Raw genomic sequence first — 20,929 nt, 5'->3', positions numbered from 1 at the left:
GAGTGATAGAGAAGACGTTTGGCCTCCTGAAGAGCCGATTCCGTTGCCTCCACAAGACCGGTGGCGCACTCCCATATGCACCGGTGAAGGTCTGCAAGATATTCCTCGTGTGCTGCATGCTGCACAACATGGCAGTAGAGAAAGCTGTGCCACTCATCCTGGATCCAGATGAGCAGGACCATCCACCCGTGCAGGATGAAGGGCTTGGGCACGAGGCAAGTGATGTGGAGGAGGAGGAGGCGGTAGAGGACATGCGGAGTCGGCTCATACGTGACTTATTTGCTTAGTGGTGAGTTCCAGTGTCTGAGTGTGCACGCATTTGGCTGTGTGTGGCATGTTTTGCAATGTGTGTGTCCATCTGCATGTCTTCCAAGTGAGTCAGAGGTGTGTTTGGATGTGTCACTCGAGTGATGGTGCAATAGAAGAATGTTTTTCCAGAGTCATCATTGTCACCTCGCATGTTGACGACCTAATACGTGTCAAGTACATGCACATGCATGCGGATGTGCTTCTTTTGGCTGACTTCTGGTGTGTCTCCCATCCACAGGTACTTGCGCATGCTGTCTGCTGGTGGCATTGTTGTGCTCCTGCTATTCCTCATGAACACAGCAACATGTGCTGAATCAGCGTTACATGCACGGATAAGTTCGAAAATCTCCTTCGGGTAAGGGATGCAGCACAGCTTTTTGGGAGTGGTATTTGTTTTGAATGTGTGTGCACTGCTCCTGTTCATGTTTGGATACTTTACATACATGTAGATTCACCATGGGGCACATGACCTGGAGCAGAATTCACCTGAATTGATGGTCAGACTTGGTGACAGTCATCTGTAATGGGATTGTGATGGAGCCATCAATGTGTGTAACACTGGCCTCGGAAACATACGGGTTGCACCGGGTTGACATGGTGTGTGAATTCCCCATTAGGGGCTCAATGGTGTATAGCAGGCTCTCCGTGAGCAGCAGGGGGTGTTTATCTGTAACCCGTCACTTGCGTGCCAGTGCCATGGATTTCCAGCATCTGTGGTGGTAAGGGGGGTGCCAGTGTTGGTCCCACGTGTTCATCCACATGACCTGTGTATGTGTTGACAGAGTTGCATTAGCATTCCGACACACATGAGTAATAAAGGTGTCCCTCTGCCTCCAAGGTGCCTCATCTCTGTCAATGGTGGTGTGTTGCCACTGTGCATGCGGCATGTCTGGCATTGTTCTCAGAGATGGTGCATATGAGTCTATGTGTAGAGTAGCAAGATGCAAGCTGTTTGTCAGGGATTAGATTCTGTATTGTGCATGATGTCCATGGCTGTGTAGGTATTGTGGCATGTCAGTCTCCAGGACGGCCACTGTGCTGCATGTGAATCCATTGTGTGTGTGTGTGCCATGTTGAACCAGACATTCCTTCCTTGACATACACCTTTTGCATGGTTCCTTCCTGAGATCCTTGTCTTTGTGTGCTACTTGTGGCATTGTTTCCTTGACATGGCGCATGCTGCTGCAGGCCCTGCTGCAAGGGCACCCAGTGTCCACGCAAACGAGCTGGTGTTCATCATGGATTGCTTGCTGACATATGCTATGCTGATCAGCAGCATCTGTGCCTCATGCGGCAGCACACTCTGCATTATGCACAAGATCCCCAGTTCCATCCACCTCAAGGCAAGAGGGAGACCATCCCCCAGGTCAACTACGACATCCGTGTCTAATCCTACCCTGCACTCTACGGACATGTGCGTTAGAAATCCATGATACTTGTCCACATCCAGGGTGCATCTGCACAGCTCTGCTACTACATCCGGCGACCAGGCCACATCAACGTCCAACATAGATGGGAGGAGTGGATCCCTGCCAGCTGCAGGATGACCTTCTCAATCCACGCACACACTCAGGATGCAACCCACAAGCACAACACAACCTTGTGGCACTGTGATCCAACACCCAATTGTGCATCCAACCTTGGCTGGCCCACCATTCTCCACATCCACCTGACTCAAGCATGCAGGACATGGTTCTGCCACGTGTCTACACATACCTGGGACTCCCACCCCAGGACACTCCACATGATCCCTGACGTCTGCGCATGACTGTTGCTCTTCTAAATAGGTCTGTAGGCACAGTTGTGCGGGCACCCCCTCAGCTGGTTGGGCCCATCACGGGTGAGTATGGTGCTCCATGTCTGTCTTGGATGGTACATTGTGACCCATGTGTGTCCTGTGCCAGACTCAGACCCCAGGGTATGGATGTTTGGAGTTAATTCAGAAATCAGGCATGGTTTGATTTTACAACACACACATGTAGTGGAATAATGCAAAATGACGGCATCATCTTGTGATTGTGATGAATTTTATTAGTGCTGGGGTACGTGTTTGCGGGGGTGACAAGAGGTGCTTGCCGGGAGTGTAGAATCCAAAGTTCACAGGGGGAGTTGGTGTCCTTGTCATTGACAGTCATCAGAGTCCGTGCCACAGTCTTTGTCAACATTGGTCAGACAGTGACCAGCAAGGCCATGTGGCAGAGAATGTCCTTTGCTGCTGTGCTGCTGTTGGGCCAGAGGGCCAGGTGCCAGGCCAGGTGACCTGGGAGATGGTGATGTTCCGCTGACTCTCACGGTCTTTTTCGTGGACGACCCACCTTCCTGCGGGGACCCTCAGACGCCTGCCTTGACGATGCAAGGGACGCTCCGGCAGAAGAATCCTCCTCCTCCTCCCTCCCTGTGTCTGGTGCTGCTCTACGCCTGGTGGCACAGGGAGGGTTTGCCAGGCTTTGGGCGATCTGACGAAGGGATTGGCTCACGTCCCTGTGCACCGCCAAGAGCTCTGCCAGTCTTGCCTCCATCCTGGCATGATGCTCAACCTGCAGGGTCTTCATCTCATTGAGGGTCCCCACTACCTGGGCGATGCCTCTGGAGTCACGCCGGTATGCGTCCAGGATGGTTCTGACGTGTGCCATAGCCGGGTCCTGAGCCAACTGGGCAGGTTCACGCCTCCGCCGTCCTCCACTCCCACCACCCCTGCCCACTTGCGCCTGGCCTGCCGTTGTGGGCACATCGGGTCTCCGGGACCCCTGAGGGATGGCATTTGCGGTGTCGCCTGCCTCCTCCTGGGTGCCCGGAGAACCTTGTCCCTCCTGGACAGACTGGCTGTGTTGTTGTGTGCGGGCAGGGCTCCTGGGTGTCTCCTGGGATGTGGCAGGAATGGGGGTGGTGGTTGGCACAGTTGTACCTGACGCAGGTGCTGCAGGTGGTTGGACACCAGAGGGGCCAGGTTGGTCTGGGTCATCCACGGAGTGGTGAGAGTCGTCGCTGCTGGTGGGGTCCTCTTCACGCAGAGCCTGGTCCTGTGAGTCTTCCCCCCCAGTGTTGGGGGGAGATCGATGACGTTGACCTGTGTGTGAGAGAGACAGTGTTAATTGTGTTACATGCGACATCCATGTTTCATTCTTTTTTGATTTGGCACAGTTCCTCTGGGTGGTTGGATTTGGCTAGCATTCCTCACACAGTGCACTTGTGCATGGGTATGTCCCTTGGCCACAGCTTTCGACACTTTACCTATGTATGACACAATCTTAGTTGATGCATATTTTGGGAACGCAGTCAGCAGTGTAGTGAGCGGGCGTAGCAAGCAATGCAGAGCCGCCTTACGTGTTGCACTGTACGTGGCCAAATGGTGTTTATTCCATGTTATTTGAGAATGCAGGTAGGTAACTTAACAATTTGTGACAGGGTTCTGACGGACACAGTGGGTAGGTATACTGGGTGTAAGTTTCTGTTTGTGCCTGCAGCACGGATGTACTTGTGCACAGATTGACACATGGCCTAGTGTTTATCAAAGGTTGAAGGGGGGGGGGTTAAGGCACTGCCAAACCTTGTCTACATGCGCACAGTCCACCTGCTGACGAGCGGACATGGCCACACCACCCATGGGTGATTTGGTATCCCTCTGTCTCCCTTTCTCCCTCCCTCTGTCAGCCTCCTCCCACTGTCCGTCTCCCTCTGTCTCCCTTTCTCCCTCCCTCTGTCAGCCTCCTCCCTCTGTCCGTCTCCCTTTCTCCCTCCCTCTATCAGCCTCCTCCCTCTGTCCGTCTCCCTCTGTCTCCCTTTCTCCCTCCCTCTGTCAGCCTCCTCCCTCTGTCCGTCTCCCCTTCTCCCTCCCTCTGTCAGCCTCCTCCCTCTGTCCGTCTCCCTCTGTCTCCCTTTCTCCCTCCCTCTATCAGCATCCTCCCTCTGTCCGTCTCCCTCTGTCTCCCTTTCTCCCTCCCTCTATCAGCCTCCTCCCTCTGTCCCTCTCCCTTTCTCCCTCCCTCTATCAGCCTACTCCCTCTGTCCATCTCCCACTGTCTCCCTTTCTCCCTCCCTCTGTCAGCCTCCTCCCTCTGTCCGTCTACCCTTCTCCCTCCCTCTGTCAGCCTCCTCCCTCTGTCCGTCTCCCTCTGTCTCCCTTTCTCCCTCCCTCTATCAGCCTCCTCCCTCTGTCCGTCTCCCTTTCTCCCTCTCTCTATCAGCCTCCTCCCTCTGTCTGTCTCCCTTTCTCCCTCCCTCTATCAGCCTCCTCCCTCTGTCCGTCTCCCTCTGTCTCCCTTTCTCCCTCCCTCTGTCAGCCTCCTCCCTCTGTCCGTCTCCCCTTCTCCCTCCCTCTGTCAGCCTCCTTCCTCTGTCCGTCTCCCTCTGTCTCCCTTTCTCCCTCCCTCTATCAGCCTCCTCCCTCTGTCCGTCTCCCTCTGTCTCCCTTTCTCCCTCCCTCTATCAGCCTCCTCCCTCTGTCCGTCTCCCTTTCTCCCTCCCTCTGTCAGCCTCCTCCCTCTGTCCGTCTCCCTCTGTCTCCCCTTCTCCCTCCCTCTGTCAGCCTCCTCCCTCCCTCTGTCTGTCTCCCTGTGTCCACCTCTGTCTCTGTCCCTCTCTCTGCCCCTCTCCCTCCCTCTGTGTGTCACCCTCTGTCACCTCAGCCCAGCTTCCTGGGCACACACAGTTTGCAGGTCTTGCAAAGGCCATTGGCTTGTTCATGTGGGTTTGTTTCTTCTCTGCGAGCACCCATTGGGCGGAGTGTCTGAGTCTGCGCTGCTGCTGTGGCGGTGTGTGCTGGCACTCTTTCAGTGTGCTGCGTCTTCATTGGCTGCTGTTATGTGCAAATTGTGCCTTCATACCCATGTCGTCCTGCAACGCGGCCACCATTAGCAGGCAAAGCAGTACTGTGTGGGGACACACTGTTGGTATGGCTGTGTCCTAAGCCATATGGGCTGAGGGCATTGTTGTGTACTTCAGAGTTGCTCTATGTTAGTTTTGAGGCCCACCCTCCCGGCGTCAGGGACATCCTGTCTTGTGTTGGTGTTTTGTGTGGCCTGTGACTTGGCATGGCCTTGCTTGGGGCATGGGGCATGGAGGCGCTAGTGGCATGTGTGTGTTTTTGGAGTGTGGTTGTGTCCGGTGCTGGCTTTGGGGGGGTTGCGTGCATGATTGGTAGTTGGGTTGTATATGGCGTTCCCCCCATGTGAGGTGAGTTGTTTGTGTACTCACCAGGCTCTCGGACTCCTTCTAGTCTGTCTACTACCAACGGCGGCAGCGTGGCCATCACCTTCTCCTCCCAGGGATGGTAGTGTACCGGTCTGCGGGGCGGCCCTCCTCCAGTGATGTTGGCCTGGTTATGCTCGTCCGTCATTTTGCGGCAGACCGTCCTCCACAGATCGTACCACCTGGCTTGGCACTCATGCCTGGTCCTTCTGGTGGCCCCAACAGCATTCACGGAATTGACTATCCTCTCCGACATGGCAGTTTTTTCTGATATGCTGGTCCGTCTGACCAATGTTCCAAAGAGCTGTGGCTCGACTCTGATGATTTCGTCGACAAGGGACTCCAGCTCGTCCTTTGTGAACTTTGGATTCTTGTTGGTGGGCATGGTGTGGGGTGTGGGTGTGGATGGTTGTGGGGGTGGGGGTGTGGCTGTGTGTGGGTGTGGATGGTTGTGGGTGTGCAGGTGTGTGTGTGTGAATGTGATGAGGGTGTGTTTGTGATGGTGGTTGTGTGAAGGAGTGCAAGTGTAAGGTGTATTGATGGTTGAAGTATGGTGCAGTGCGTTGTCTCTGGGGTCTGGCAGCAGTGGATCTGTTGCAAAGGATCATGGTTTGTGTGTGTTGGGCCTTTTTATTGGTCCATTTGTGGGTGTGGCTGTGTTTGAACTTTGGGTGGGTGTGTTATAAGGAGTGGTAGTGGTTTGGGCCTCTGTTTATCTGTTTGTCAGTTGCAGGTCAGTGTATAGGATGTATTTGGCCTTGTTGGATATGTTTTGTGGTGTTGTGTGCCTCGGATTGACTGTCCTTGTGTTTTTTTGGTTTGTCCTGGTTCAGTAGGAGTGTTTTTAGCCTCTGTACGGTGCGTACATGGGCCATGTTGTTGTACAGTGCTGTCCTTTGCTATGGCTTAGTACGACTCGTACATGCCCGATGTTGGGTGAGGGTGCTGGTGTGTGGGCCTGGGGTAGGGTGCGTATGAATACGGGCAGGGTGTTGGTCCGCACCGTCCATCGGTGGTGGTGTTTCGCACCGTACATACAGGGGGGGCTGGGTGTAGGGTCCGTACATACACGGGTGGGGAGTTGGTATGCTGCATGCATACACGGGTGGGGGTACGGTCCGTACATACACGGGTGGGGTGGGGGTACGGTCCGTACATACACGGGTGGGGAGCCGGTACGCTGCATGCATACACGGGTGGGGGTACGGTCTGTACATACATTGGTGGGGTGGGGGTACGGTCCATACATACACTGGTGGGGTGGGGGTATGGTCCGTACATACACGGGTGGGGGTACAGTCCGTACATACATTGGTGGGGTGGGGGTATGGTCCGTACATACACTGGTGGGGTGGGGGTATGGTCCGTACATACACCGGTGGGGGTACGGTCCATACATACATGGGTGGGGTGTGGGTACAGTCCGTACATACACGGGTGGGGTGTTGGTACGCTCCGTGCATACATGGGTGGGGGTACGGTCTGTACATACACGGGTGGGGGTACGGTCCGTACATGCACTGGTGGGGTGGGGGTACGGTCCGTACATACACGGGTGGGGTACGGTCTGTACATACACGGGTGGGGAGTTGGAATGCTCCATGCATACATGGGTGGGGGTATGCTCCATGCATACACTGGTGGGGGTTCGGCGCGTACATCCGCGGCCGGGGGGCATTTTGCGCGTACATGCAGGGTCTGTGGTGGGGTGTTCGGCGCGTATGCGGGCACATTTCTCCAGATGTGAAATCGAAAGGACCGGAGTGATCGTACTTGCGCGGTCAGACTTCATGTTTCCGATTCGTACGGTAAATCGTCCGGGGATGTGTCGGACACAATTTCTGACCCGAGGACGTGTGGGGAAATTTTCCCGATGTTATTCGTATGGAGTTTTTCCCATGCGAATCGTACCTGGCAGTTTGTACGCTACTTGTACGATTCAGACGGAAAAAAGTCCAGATTCAATTCGGACGGGGGGAATTTCTCCAGGATCCGAATCGGCACCTTAATATAATTAAATTACTTCCCACCAGCGACGGCCCGTATAGGGCGTGTTACCAAGGCGGGGACGTGGGGCAGAGGAGAGGCAGGGTGGGGGATTGCAAAATGCGGCATACGGCTGATTGCAGGTAAGTTACGAAAAAAATAAAGAAAACTAATTTTCGTTGCGCGCAAAGCATCGTCAAATGCGATGCAGCGCGCGCAACAAAATTAGTTTTGGCCTGCTTCTCTACTGACACTTGGTTAAGCTCAAATTGTTGTTATTTTTTTTCCCAGCATATATCTCTTCTCTAAAGAGGTTATCCAGCAGTGCTTTGGGGCACATCCGTCACATTCTGTACCCTCTTGGTGTCTCAGGGAGAGTAAGCTTTAATATCACTGGTCTGTGATCGGACAGTGCAAGCCAAGTGGGTCATATATTTTGTTCAGGTGCTACCTTCTCTTGTGTAAAGCCAATAATCTAATCTAGAACACATGTAATTATGTGCTCAGTAGAATGTCCCTTTATAAAGGCACCATGTTTGAGTCTTCAGATGTCTATGAGGTCATTGATGTTAATTATAGTTTGCAATCTCCTTGGAGTCAGTAGATGTCCTCTCGTCCATTCATGTGAACAATCTATCTGCGGCTCTAGCGGTGTATTAAAGTCCCTGCACCAGATTGTGGTCCGAGGTGCAAACTCTTTCACCCTGGCACAGAGTTCATTGAAAAACTCAACATCATTTTTGTTAGGACCATAAGTGTTAACTAGAGTGGTGTATTTCCAATCCAGAATTCCTTGGACTGTTATATAGTGGCCATTTGTGTCTGCATTTCAGCGTGATAGCTTAAATGTCACATCCCATCTTCTTAGTATTGCTGCTCCTCTAGCATAGGCCAAACAGGATGCAGAAAGTAGTGTCTCGCTGTTAGACCTGGTTTCTTTTGGCATGTTTCCCATGTCTTTTTGCATTCTGACCTCCCGGTTTTGACTCTGTTTATCCTGGTTTAGTGTCTCTGCACCCATTCTCACTGCTGTTCAGTGTTAAAGTGCAAGTTCTCCTGTTGTAAATTGTTATTATGGATTGGTATTTCCATGATTGGCATATTTGATTTACTGGTAAGCCCCTAGTAAAGTGCACTGAGTGTGTCAGGGCCTGTAACTCAAATGCTTCTAGTGGGCCTGCAGCATTGATTGTGCCTCCCACATGAGTAGCCCTGAAAAGGTATCTCAGACCTGCCACTGCAGGGTCTGCGCACAGCTTGTAACTGCCATGTCGACATGGCAAGTGCACCCACTTGCCAGGCCCTAATCTTCCCTTTTCTTACATACAAGTCTGCCCTAAGGTAGGCCCAAGGTACCCATGTGGGCAGGGTGCTGTGTATGTTAAAGGGATGACATGTACTGGTGTGTGTGGCATGTCCTGGTAGTGATTTACAGTGCATTTCGTTTTTCACTATGGAAAGGCTATCTGCCCCATAGGATAGGATGGGAGTTTTACTAATAACATCTTATAAGCATAACTTCCCGTTGGGACAAGGTAGGGAAATGGAGCTTAGTATGCCTGGACTCAAAATGTAAAAATTCATCTTTTAGTAAAGATGATGTTTATGTTCTGTGTTTGAAAATATCACTTTTAGAAAGTAGGAATTTTCTTGCTTAGGCAACCTGTGTGCCTCTGCTGGGTTTGTGGGATGACTGTCTGGCTTTGGAGTGACAGGGGCTGGGGATGTGCATTCTCTGAGACAGCCACCGGGGGGGGGAGGTTGATGTGTGTCCTGCCTTTCCTGAATGAGTCAGGGCTGGGCTAAATAGATCCGGACTGCATTCAGAGTGGTGGGAGGAGTTTTCTCTAGCACCTGAATAGGCCTGGCCTGCATTCAGAGTAGTGGGAAGAGCTTTTACTAGCACCTGAATAGGCCTGGTCTGCATTTAGAATGGGGAAGACGATTTCCCTTGCACCTGAATAGACCCTGTCTGCCTTGGATAATGCTGTCTCCACCTCCTCTGGGAAACTGGGCCAGAGAGGGCTAAACTAGTTTGGAATAAGCACAGATACTCTCTGCCTGAGACAACAAAGGAATTTTGAGTATAAATATTGGATCCCAGACCCCAGAACTTTAGAACTCGCTGGAATCAAGGAACCTCCCAAGAAGAAGAGCTGGAAGAGCTGCCAGGAGGAGTACTGCCCATTTGCTGTGGTGTTGCTTTGTTGTGTTGGCCTGCAGTTGTTGCTTCTGCCTTGGGCAGTGAAAGAACTGGACTGAACTTTCTTTATTTGTGCTGAGTATCTCCAAGGGCTTGAAGTCAATCTTGCCTCCTGTTCTGAAGTCTCAGGGAATGCAAGACTTCATCAACCTCTGGGTACCACTCCTGGAACCGTTGGTTCAGTTGCCACAGAGAAGGGATAAGCAACCGACTCCGTCACTGACTCCGTCGCTGGCTCCGTGTCCTGAGGGCACAGCAGAAGGCACTACCACATTTTGCACCGCAACCCTGGTCTCACCGATGATGATGACCAACTCCACTGCCACCGAGCAGCTGCTTGCACTGTGACCCGTGGGTACCGCACTCCGCACTACCTCGCTTCACTTCGCCACCCTCATCTCACCAATGCCATCGCTGCCTTCTAACTTCAACACCCGCAACCGCATCGTGGCTGGGGCACCGCTCGTAAGTTTCATGACGCACCACCTCGTCTTACACAGCAGTCTGGGCCGACCGACGCCAGCTCCCGGTAACCGTCTCTGTTGCTTGCACCGCAACCTGCCAGGACCGAATCGAGCACCGCCTCACCCTGCACCTTAGGCTTGGTCTCACCAATGCCGTCTGGATGATCGTCACTGAGCCACTGCCTGCAACGCATCGTGAGGGCACCGCACCCTGCATCGCTTTCATTTTCCAATGCAACCGCGACGGTTGCTGCAACCCACTCACACCCATGTGCCAGCCACAACAACAAAGGTACTTTTGATGAGTCTGTCCACGCTTTAACTGTCCCGTATCGACGTGGTCAGCTGGATTTGTTAGACTCTGTTGTTTTAAGCACTGCTTTTTTTTAGATATTTCTTCAATTTTAATGGCTATCTTGCAAAGTATATATTTGTAAGTACTGTATATCAGATTCTTATTGTTTTAGTCTTGTTTTGTATATATAAAAATATTGGATATTTTTCTAAACTGGTGTGGTGTCCTTTTCTGGTGTTTTCACTGTATTACTGTTTGTTATGTGCAAATACTTTACACAATTCCTCTGAGATAAGCCTGGCTGCTCGTGCCAAGCTACCAAGGGGGTGAGTGGGGGTTATTTGGTGCAAACCATTGCCAACTAGAGACCCCCATTTCGAAGACCCGCCCATCGGTGAAATAGGGTTGCCTCATTGTGGCTGAGGTGGTGTGTCTCTAGCAGAAGAGCTAGATCCAATCCTTGACATTGTATGTACACCAGTGCCTGCCTTTTTCAGGTTTTACCTAAAGAGCGCATGGGCTGTCAGTTAAAGCTATTGTAACTTTAAAAAAAGCTTGAAAACAGGTTTCTAGCCCGCCCCATACTTACTGATACTTACAACTGGTTGGCTCCCACATCACTCTCATTTCCTTGCTTCTCATTGATCAGGGCCTCCTGCTGCTTCCACTTTCTCTTCGGTTCTTCCTGTCATCCAGCCATCCATGGAGCTTGGATCAAGTACAATTTCCTGTCTCTGCTGCCAGTGTCAATACACTGTCTGCTACTTGTATAGGTGCTTTTTAAAAATGTTAATCTAGCACTCCTTAAGAGAGCAGGTGTTTGGAGACCATTGTAATCTCTCCCCATTTCTCTCACACCTCTCCTGTCCTTGTTTGCCCAGTCCCTCAAGACCCTTCCACTTTGCTGTTGTGTGTTCCTGCTGGTGTTGAAATATGTGTTCTGCATGAGACACAAAAACCTCTAACTTGTCTCTGTGGGTTAGCACACAAGGAGTGCTTAAAGCCGACATGGCAACTATAGCCTCTGAGTGTCCAAGAGTTATAAAGTGACTGTCATGCACTAAATCAAATAATGAAAACTTCAGTTAGCAGCACTTTGGAAACTTTGGATATTTACAACTTTGGACCTGACATTCTTGGTGTGGTTTTCCCCCAACGTTTTGCCTTCAGACTTCCTGTTTTTGCTGACTTTGTGTTTTGCTGGCCTTATGACACTGTGACTGCACACTGTACCACTGCTAACCAGAGCTAATGTGCTTGTACTCTCTCCTTAAGACATTTTGGATTGGCTTATACCCAATTGGCATATTTAATTAACTTGCAGGTGTCTAGTAAAAAGGGCACTACCTTTACCCAGGGCCTGTAATACTAGTGGGCCTGCAGCATTGATTGTGCCACCCACTTAAGTAGCACTCTAAACATGTCGCAGGCCTGCCATTTCAGCATGTGTGTATGCAGTTTTGACCTGCCATTTCAAAGTGACCAAATAAACCCTATGCTAGGCACAAACCTTTCTGTTTTAATACACACAAGACACCCCTAAGGTAGGCCCTGGACAGCCCTACAGCAAGGCCTACCTCCCCCATAGGATAAAATTGGAGTTACCTTATTACATTTTATAAGTGAAAATTCTTAATGGGACAAGGTGACCAATTCATGTTTAGTGTCTCCGGAATCGTAATGAAAAATCCTAACTCATGGTGAAGTTGGATTTTAAATTACAATTTGATGCCACTTTTAGAAAGTTGGTATTTTCTTGCCTTAGCCTTTTGGTGCCTGGAGACCATCTCTGGGTCACATGACTGGGTGTTGGGCTTTGTGTGTTCCACCTAGACAGCTACACACAATGAGGAGCATAGTTGTGGGTTTAATGGGCCACCAATGGTAGGATGGGAGAGAGGAGCTGGACCCACCCCCACATACTCTTGAATAGGCTATGTCCTGTCTTCACACAAAGCGCTCCATACCCCCTGTAGTTAGTCTGGAGTCGGGGCCAGAAAGGCAAAGCACCTGTGCACTTCAAAGACATGCCTCTAGAAACTTCTCCCTGCTTTAAAGGCACAACTGGGAATAAATACTGGACCTCAGACACCATCCCTTCAAGACACTTCTGAACCTGTGAATACTATGTTAGGAAGAATGACTGTTGTTCTGCTGAAAGTACTGCCATACTGTGATGATCTGCTGCCCTCTTGCCTGGGAGAGAAGCACTGGGCCTGTATCTCATGAACCTAGAATCCAGAGTAACTCCAAGGGCTAGTTGGCTTGCTTCCTGATCTGAAGCATCAGGGACACAAGAGGCTTCCAACAACTTTGCACCTGCACCTGTACTCTGCCTTCTGTGAGTCTTCTCTGGCAAGTGGTGCACCCAGTCCTGGAATCTTGGAAGTGGGCCTAAGGTGTTCTGCCAGCCTCTGTGGATCCAGCAGAACTGACCCATCTCCTCTGCTGCACCACGCAGCCAGGAGCAGAACCGACGCATCGCCCGTGCTTGGTAGATTGGACCCGTCGCAAACTCCTGCTGTGCCGCCGCAGCTCCATTAGAACCACCACTGTGTGACGCATCCTCAGCACAGGCCCTCACATCACTTATCGATGGCAGCCTCCTCGATGACACTGCCTGCAGCTAGTCAGAACCAGCACATCACCCCGACTGAGCACTGCATCCTCAACGCTAAACTTTGCATCTCAAGCCCTGTCGATGGGATCCTACTATGCTACCTCTGACTGCTTAAGAAATCACAAAATTAATATATTGGCATGGAGGTGCATTGTGGTCCCAGTTACTTGACTCATTTATTTATAAGAGAAAGACATTTCAATCAGAATTGTTTTACACAGGAGTGGCCACAATACATCTCCTCCTCCCTCACACTGTTAGAGTCCCATGACAAGAGCAGCTATCTCGCTAATCAAGCAATACATCATAATTGTTTATATAATACCACAACAAATGTCACCCACACAATCTCCCACGGTGTTGTGTGCTACTAGTCTTATAATGCACTTTAGCATCTGATGACAGGTCAAGTGGCGCTAAATAAATGGCACGGTACGAAGCATCACAATACATGTTGAAGGAAGAATATAAAGAGCTTATTTACAATTTGACTACAGGATGGCACTTAGTTATTTGTGTCTTCGGGGTGGTTCTAGGCTTGTTGATGAACGGCATGCCCTGATGTCTGAAGGTAGGGAGTTCCTGTGAAAATGACCTGGAAAGTGGAGATACTGTTACCTGAAAGCTGCACAAGGAGGTCTGGGTGCAAATAATGGTGTGGATTGGTGAATCAAAGGTTCAAGTCAGAACATTAGCAAGGCAGCCAGGAAAAATGTGTGATCTGGTTTGGTAGCAAGTGGCAGTAGTACCAAACAGGTGACAAATCTTTAAATCGTGACTATTAAAACCTTCTACTGTTGACACAAGGCAGTGGTTTTCATCAGGGTAGTGATGAAATTGAGTTGTAATGGATCGAAAGGTAGTGTGCACAAAAGGTGAGAGCTGGAGTGCCTCCAGATGCATCAGGAGGTGAGGATTTTATCCACCCTGTTTTTTAATACTGCTATTAAATTTAAATAGGTTTACCATACCATGCCCCATAGCACTTTGCATTGATTAAATTCTTAGTCAGCACTGTTGTGCAACATGTCTAAAAACAACACTGACAAAGTCGATAGATGACACATAGGCGAAACCTATTGTCTTTGCCTATGCTTGTTACCTGGGGTTATTTAGTCCCCATACATTCCGGTAAAGCAAGTTAGCTCCATATCACCTGTGACTCATTCAGGCCTGGATCTTCAATGTTATGGTCTGCATCTCACTTATTGCATCAGAATTCATGCTGTGGAGTGTATGTGCAAACAGTATTCTTTTCTGTGTTGCCTTGTGCATGGAACATTTGGTACCCCCCCACCCTTCCCCCTCCCAAACCTGTTCACTAAGCTTAAAAGTGAATTGTTTTGTCTCACCCCATTTCAAACCCAATTAAAAAAATTAGAGAAATCTTCAGCAGTTCAAACTTTTCCTATTCAGCTTATGAATTAGCCCAGATTTTACCAAAAGCAGGGGCGCAAGGCCAGTATCTGTCTTTAGTCAAGTCATGGACATGACCAGGGGTTTTCCTTCTGTGGGGGATATTCTCAAGAATGGGCGATAATCATCGCCAACCTAGGCTAACGCAATTTTACATAACGCCGTCTAACGCGGGAAACTAACGCCGTGTTAAAGGCGTATTCGCAACATGCCGGCAACAGGCGATATTTTCCCGATAACGTGTCAAATGTCCGTGTTAAAATTACCGGGACGCCGATAAAAAAGGAAACCCGAACTTTAAAAAAGTTGCGATGTGCCCAACAGCGATAAAAATTTCAGCGATAATCAGTGCCAGGCTTGCTATTCCCACATCAGGTGGGAAAATTCATCATAAAAGCTGCAAAAAAAAAACCCCAAACAACTGAGAAGCACCATGGAGGAAGCTGGAGCAACTACAGAGGCCAACCACAACCCCACAAACTCCGTGTACACATGTGATCTGTACATGGCACATATGTCCAGGGGACACCTTAATGTGTTCCACGCAATGTATTCCTGCTGGCTTCTTGGCTGGTCTGCTCTCCCATGTCGCTGAGGTGTTCACTGTGCCCCCACCCCCCTTATGTCCATGTTGCTCATGCTGTGGGACTTGAGTCACAGGGTGCATCTCTGCATCAGGGTGGTTCATATTTGATACCAAATGACACCCGCAATTTCATATTTGACCCCAAATGACACCCTGTTGTCTTTTTATAAACACTAATGACAGCATTCATGTTATGTTTTTGTACACATGTCATACGCTGATGAGTGGGATTACGTACTACATTTGACACCCTGAAATGGCATTTCGAATACGTGACACCCTAAACAGCCTCTCTGTACAGAGGTGACATACCCACCATCTATTTGCTATTTGTGAGATTGTTAGCACTTAATGTTGCACTTACACTTGTCAGAGTGATGTGATAATGCAGAGGACTGACATGCACACAGGGAATGTGTATTGCAATGAATCTATTTGCACATGCTGTTCATGTGGTCATTTTGTACTGTTCCATGATTGCTAAGGACAGTCACAATGTGACGTGCTCATGCGAAGAAATTGTTAATTATTGTGTTCCTTTGGGCTATTCCTGCTGCAGCTGCAGTGGGGTGTGGTCCACCTGCCTCATCTTCCTCATCATCGTCCGGTGCATCTGGCACTTGGATCCATGGGGCATTGGTGCGTACGCATATGTTGTGCAATACACAACATGCAATGATCATCTTGCACACTATTTCTGGGCTTTACTGGAGTCTTCCAACTGTGATGTACAGGCACCTGAAACATGACTTTAACATGCCAAATGTGCACTCAACAATGCCCCTGATGCGTTTGTGGGCCACATTGTGCTGCCTCTGGGCCGGGATGTTCGGGGCTCGGAGGGGTGTCATCATCCACGGGCAGAGTGCATATCCTTGATCACCTGTGAGAGGTCAGTGAGATTAGTGTAAATTGGTGGTTCTGCATGCTGTGTTGGCAAACTAACAAGTTTTGTGGTGTGTGATTTGTGAGACTTTGGGATTCATGTTTGCCATGTATTGCATCTGGCAAATGTGCAGGATCACTGTGTATTACGTAGCCTCACAGCTGCTCCTCCCTTTCCCCGAGCCTATTTACTTGTGTGCGCTGCCCGGTTGCATCACTTGCACTCCTACAGTACACCATTGTCATGCCTGTATGCGCATGTCCGCTAGCCTGACAACAACACTGTAATATTGGACGTTGAAGGTGGATGGCCACATGTGTGTAGACCTATGGTAAGGATAGTCTATATTATATAAGACAAACGGTATAGAGGGATCCATCTCTCATTTATTTTTGCGCAAGGAACCACAAATTACCTTGGCAGTTTAATATTTATGTTGAAACAATTATTCAAAAATTATTTGTCAGGTACATATATCAATCGGTGAGACTCAAAAACATGTATATTCACATTGAATTACACACAAGACATGAAAAACTGATCAAACTTAAATTACAACAAAATAAATATATACAATATATATAATATACACAACATATACATTCCCCTAACTATTTCATTGCCATGTACACTCCTACATCTAAGTGTTACATTCAGAGGTAGTCCTCTTAGCTCCAGAGGTATCACTCCTCTACCTCATTCGATTGTGTGCGCAAAATAACTAATATCTCATTCAAAAAATGGTTGGACTCCTCCTTTATCTGTCTGTCGACGCGGTCGTGTTTCAGCCCCCAATTTCTTTTTGGCTTCCTCAGGACAGGGGTACACACTATCTGTAGTCTTGTCCAGACTAACAAAGAATAACAACAACTCCTTATTTCCTGGGGTTAAAAACTCTTCCCCCATTCGGCAGTACGAATTTCCTCTAAGCACCATCTGCCCACTCCTTACACGGACCGTCCGTTAACTCAGCCTCAGGTCCGCCTATGTGACATCTATCGGCTTTGTCAGTGTTGTTTTTAGACATGTTGCACAACAGTGCTGACTAAGATTTTATTCAATGCAAAGTGCTATGGGGCATGGTATGGTAATCTTATTTAAATTTAATAGCAGTATTAAAATCCACACCTCCTGATGCATCTGGAGGCACTTCAGCTCTCACCTTTCGTGCACACTACCTTTCGATCCATTACAACTCAATTTCATCACTACCCTGATGAAAACCACTGCCTTGTGTCAACAGTAGAAGATTTTAATAGTCACGATTTAAAGATTTGCCACCTGTTTGGTACTACTGCCACTTGCTACCAAACCAGATCACACATTTTTGATTATTGAATGAAGGTTAATTTTGTGAGGGCTTCATTAGAAACGTATTCTTCAAAAAAGCCGATAAGATCCGAAGTGTAGGATCGCCTGCTTCTACTTATTCAGTAGGATCTTATCGGCTTTTTTGAAGAATACGTTTCTAATGAAGCCCTCACAAAATTAACCTTCATTCAAGAATTAAATTCCCCTGAAGAAGGGCTCAGCCCGAAATGCATTGGGCAGAATAATAATTGTGGAACTAAATTAATACTATGAATGCAATAGTATGAAATCAAATTAAACGAACCTAATTAAGAAGAAAACATTGACAAGACGTGTATGGAACTTTATTGACATTCATTCAAGGAGTGCACATTCGGGGACGTTACTCCTACGGGAAATAACGCTTGTTTATTACGTTATTCATTTACCCTTGCGCTCAGAAGGGTTCACCAATACGGCACCCACTACCCTGAACAAATTGAAGTACATGAATATACATCTGGAGTGCGAAAATCCACATTCCAATTGGATTTCATCCTGGAAGTGAACCACACCCAGAGCGCTGGGTTATTTATTCACACTCCTACGCTGGACTGGCGTATGCTGGCCCAGCCCACTACGCTTACGCTTACAAGGGGGTGACATCGCTACATGTCCAAGGTCTTCCCTACTGCCTCAGGAACATGGTTGCATCCACTGTCTTCATGGACATGTCTGTGCTCTGCATGCTCAAGACTGTCCAGCACATCACCGCCACACTTGGCATTGTGTACATTCTTATTCATGGGTCACTTGCCTCTTTCGCACCTTCTTGGTTCCCACCTCTCCCCACATTCTGCAATCGTGTGGCAGACGGGCTATGCCTTTGTGGATGATTTTTCTACATGTCTGGCCCCTGTTACCACAGTTACTTGTGTTGTCGTGTCTGGTAGGTGGGCATGTTGGTTGGCATGTTGTATGTGATTTTGTTACGTGTGCATTCCCACAGTTGTGAGTTGTATGATTGTGGAGTGTGTTCCTTTGGTACTAACTAACGAGCAGTGCACTTCCATAGATGCCATCCTTGAAAGCGCTGGTTGATGATGGACTGTCGGAAGATGAAGGAATAATGCACACTGCCTGGGAAGTTGGCGACAACATTGGTGAACAGTCCCCGGTGGTCCACTATTGCCTGCACATTGATGGAATGCTGTGCTTTTTGTTGCGGTAATTGTGTGCTGTGTTGGCAGGAGACACGAGCAGGACATATGTGCAGTCAATTGCCCCCAACACGTGCAGGAAGCCAGCTATGGCGTAGAAGCCTTGCTTGGTCTCCAGCTGTTCCTGCACAGTGTGGGGGAATTGAAGGTGCTGGGGTATGAAGCTGATGATGGCATCTAAGACAGGTGTGAGGAACTTTGATAGGGCTGGGTGTGAGACTCCTCCGACTCTGGCAGTTGTTGGTTGGAAGGTACCAGAGGCCAACAAGAGCAGCACAGCTAGCAGCTTTGTCTACAGAGGGATGATGGTTGTCCGCTTTGTTGGTTCTGTCAGCCTGTGAGCAATGTGGGTCAGGATGCGGAGTGTGGTTGTCCTTTTGAGCCTGTAGTGGGCAATGACATCCTCTGGTGTTAAGTCTTTGAGACTGGTGCTTTTTCGGAAGGTCTGCTGTCTTGTTGCCTGATTGGTAGGCCGGGGGGGGGTGGTCCTGAGGGTGGGGGTGGTCCTGGGGGTGGAGGCGGTGTGTGTTGTGGCACTCTTGGGTCTCCAAGCTGCATGATTAGTAGCTCCATGGCATCTGTTGGTCTTCAGATGTGGCTCTGGGCTGGGCTCCCTTTCTACTGCAGGTTTTCATCCTACTTAAGACCAGAAAAAAGCAGGTCTTAAGTCCCTGCTGCTAACGTGCCTTATCGCCTGCTTTTGGACCGCATCGTCGATCTGGCTGGTCGTTGAGAATATCACAAAGTGTCAGTCAGTCAGTCAAGAATGCTTTATTCAACAACTTAATGTCATAAAAGTAAACATTACATTCAAAACTACATTTCATTTTAAAAAGAGACCATCCTAATATCAGCTGAGTAGCCAACTCATAACAATCCATGCGAAAAAGGAACTTAGTGAGCATGATTCAAAAATGCAAATGCGCAGACAGTGTTAAAATACAAAACTACAATTATCTTTTCCTATGATCCATCTTATGATGCTAAAGCTTTGCTAAGCATACAGTACAAATTTTATATAAAGTGCAAAGTGCAGTTAAACGAGCTCATAAATTAAAATAACACATTAGTCCTCAAGATAAAAATTCAAAGTGCAAAAGTGGTTTTATTGTGAGTTTTTAGACGGGAACGCCTACTCTTCATATGATAAGCGTTAGTTGTCGCTGTCACCCTGGCGATGATTTTAGCGACAGCTATCGCAGGAAAACTGACAATGTGGGCTGTTAGCGCAGGCTTGTGAATAGGGCGATAAATCTATTGCCACTTTCGTGGCGGAAAAGTGCCGCTAAATCAGCGATGAGTCCTTGAGAATATGCCCCTGTGTGTATTATGGCAAGAAAGGCTAAGCAATGGTTATTACAGGAAATATCAGCATATCTTGGGGTGCCTGCATCCCTACAGGTGTAGAGAAGCAAAACCTACAAGATAAACCTGTACAGTTTCAGTAGTACGTACTATGCCAGCTGTAGCCATTCCCTTCTGCTTCTGGATTTGTCCCTGTAATTAAAGCTCATTCTGTTTCCTTGCTAGACTAGCACATGTGTTCTTCTTCATCCAGTGTATTTTTGCCATTGTGTCCCATTTTCATTTATTTCAAGTATGTCTCTGCCTGCTGCAGGTCATTAAAGGTCAACTGTTTATGGCGATGTGTGATCTTCAGTATTGCTGGGTATAGGATGGTGTACAGAATATTCAGTTCTTCCAGCTCCAGTTACGTATGATCTACAGGCTTCCTGCACAGCCAGGATGAGGTCGGGGTATAGTGAGATTTTCAGTCATTTTATTGTAAGTCTCTTTTCTCCCTGACTAGCGGAGTGCTCAGTCACAGTTCCAAATTTTAGCAGCTTGGTGATGATGGGCCGACCACAATACACAGTGTAAAGAAACTCTCCATGTTGACCAGTGTGATCAGCATCTCTTTCACAAAAGTTTACATTTTGACAGTTGTTATTTTTTCCGGTACTGCAAGCATTCGGACGTTGTTCCACCGTGATCTAGCATCAATGTCCTCTTTCTAGTTTATGATGACTGACAATATCTTTTCAATCTTCAAGCAGTTTTTCTTTTTCACTGCCCTGGTTTTTTTCATGGTTTGACATCCTCTGTTCAGTCTCTTTCAGACAGGTGTCTTGCTTATCCACGACTGTTGCCACATTGTCCATATGTTGGTTTAGCACATCCATTGTATGAACAATGGATATGAGACTCTGTTGAATGCTTATGTTATGTTATGTTATGTTATGTTATGTTATGTTATGTTATGAATTTTTGTAAAGCTCTCACTTGTCCAAAGGGCATCATGGTGCTAGCTGAGTAGAGATAAAAGCACAGTAAGAAAAAAAGATGTCAACAAACAGAAAAGAGCCAAATATTTAGCACCTTTCCAAATGCCAGAAGATTAGGATGAGATTTAAAATGTAAAGGAATGGCATTCCATACTTTAGAAGCTCCAAGCACGAAGCTTCTA

The sequence above is a fragment of the Triturus cristatus genome, chromosome 7, assembly GCF_964204655.1.
Source record: "Triturus cristatus chromosome 7, aTriCri1.1, whole genome shotgun sequence".
NCBI lineage: Eukaryota > Metazoa > Chordata > Amphibia > Caudata > Salamandridae > Triturus > Triturus cristatus.
The sequence above is the reverse complement of the archived record's forward strand: the minus strand, read 5'-3'. Positions refer to the sequence as shown.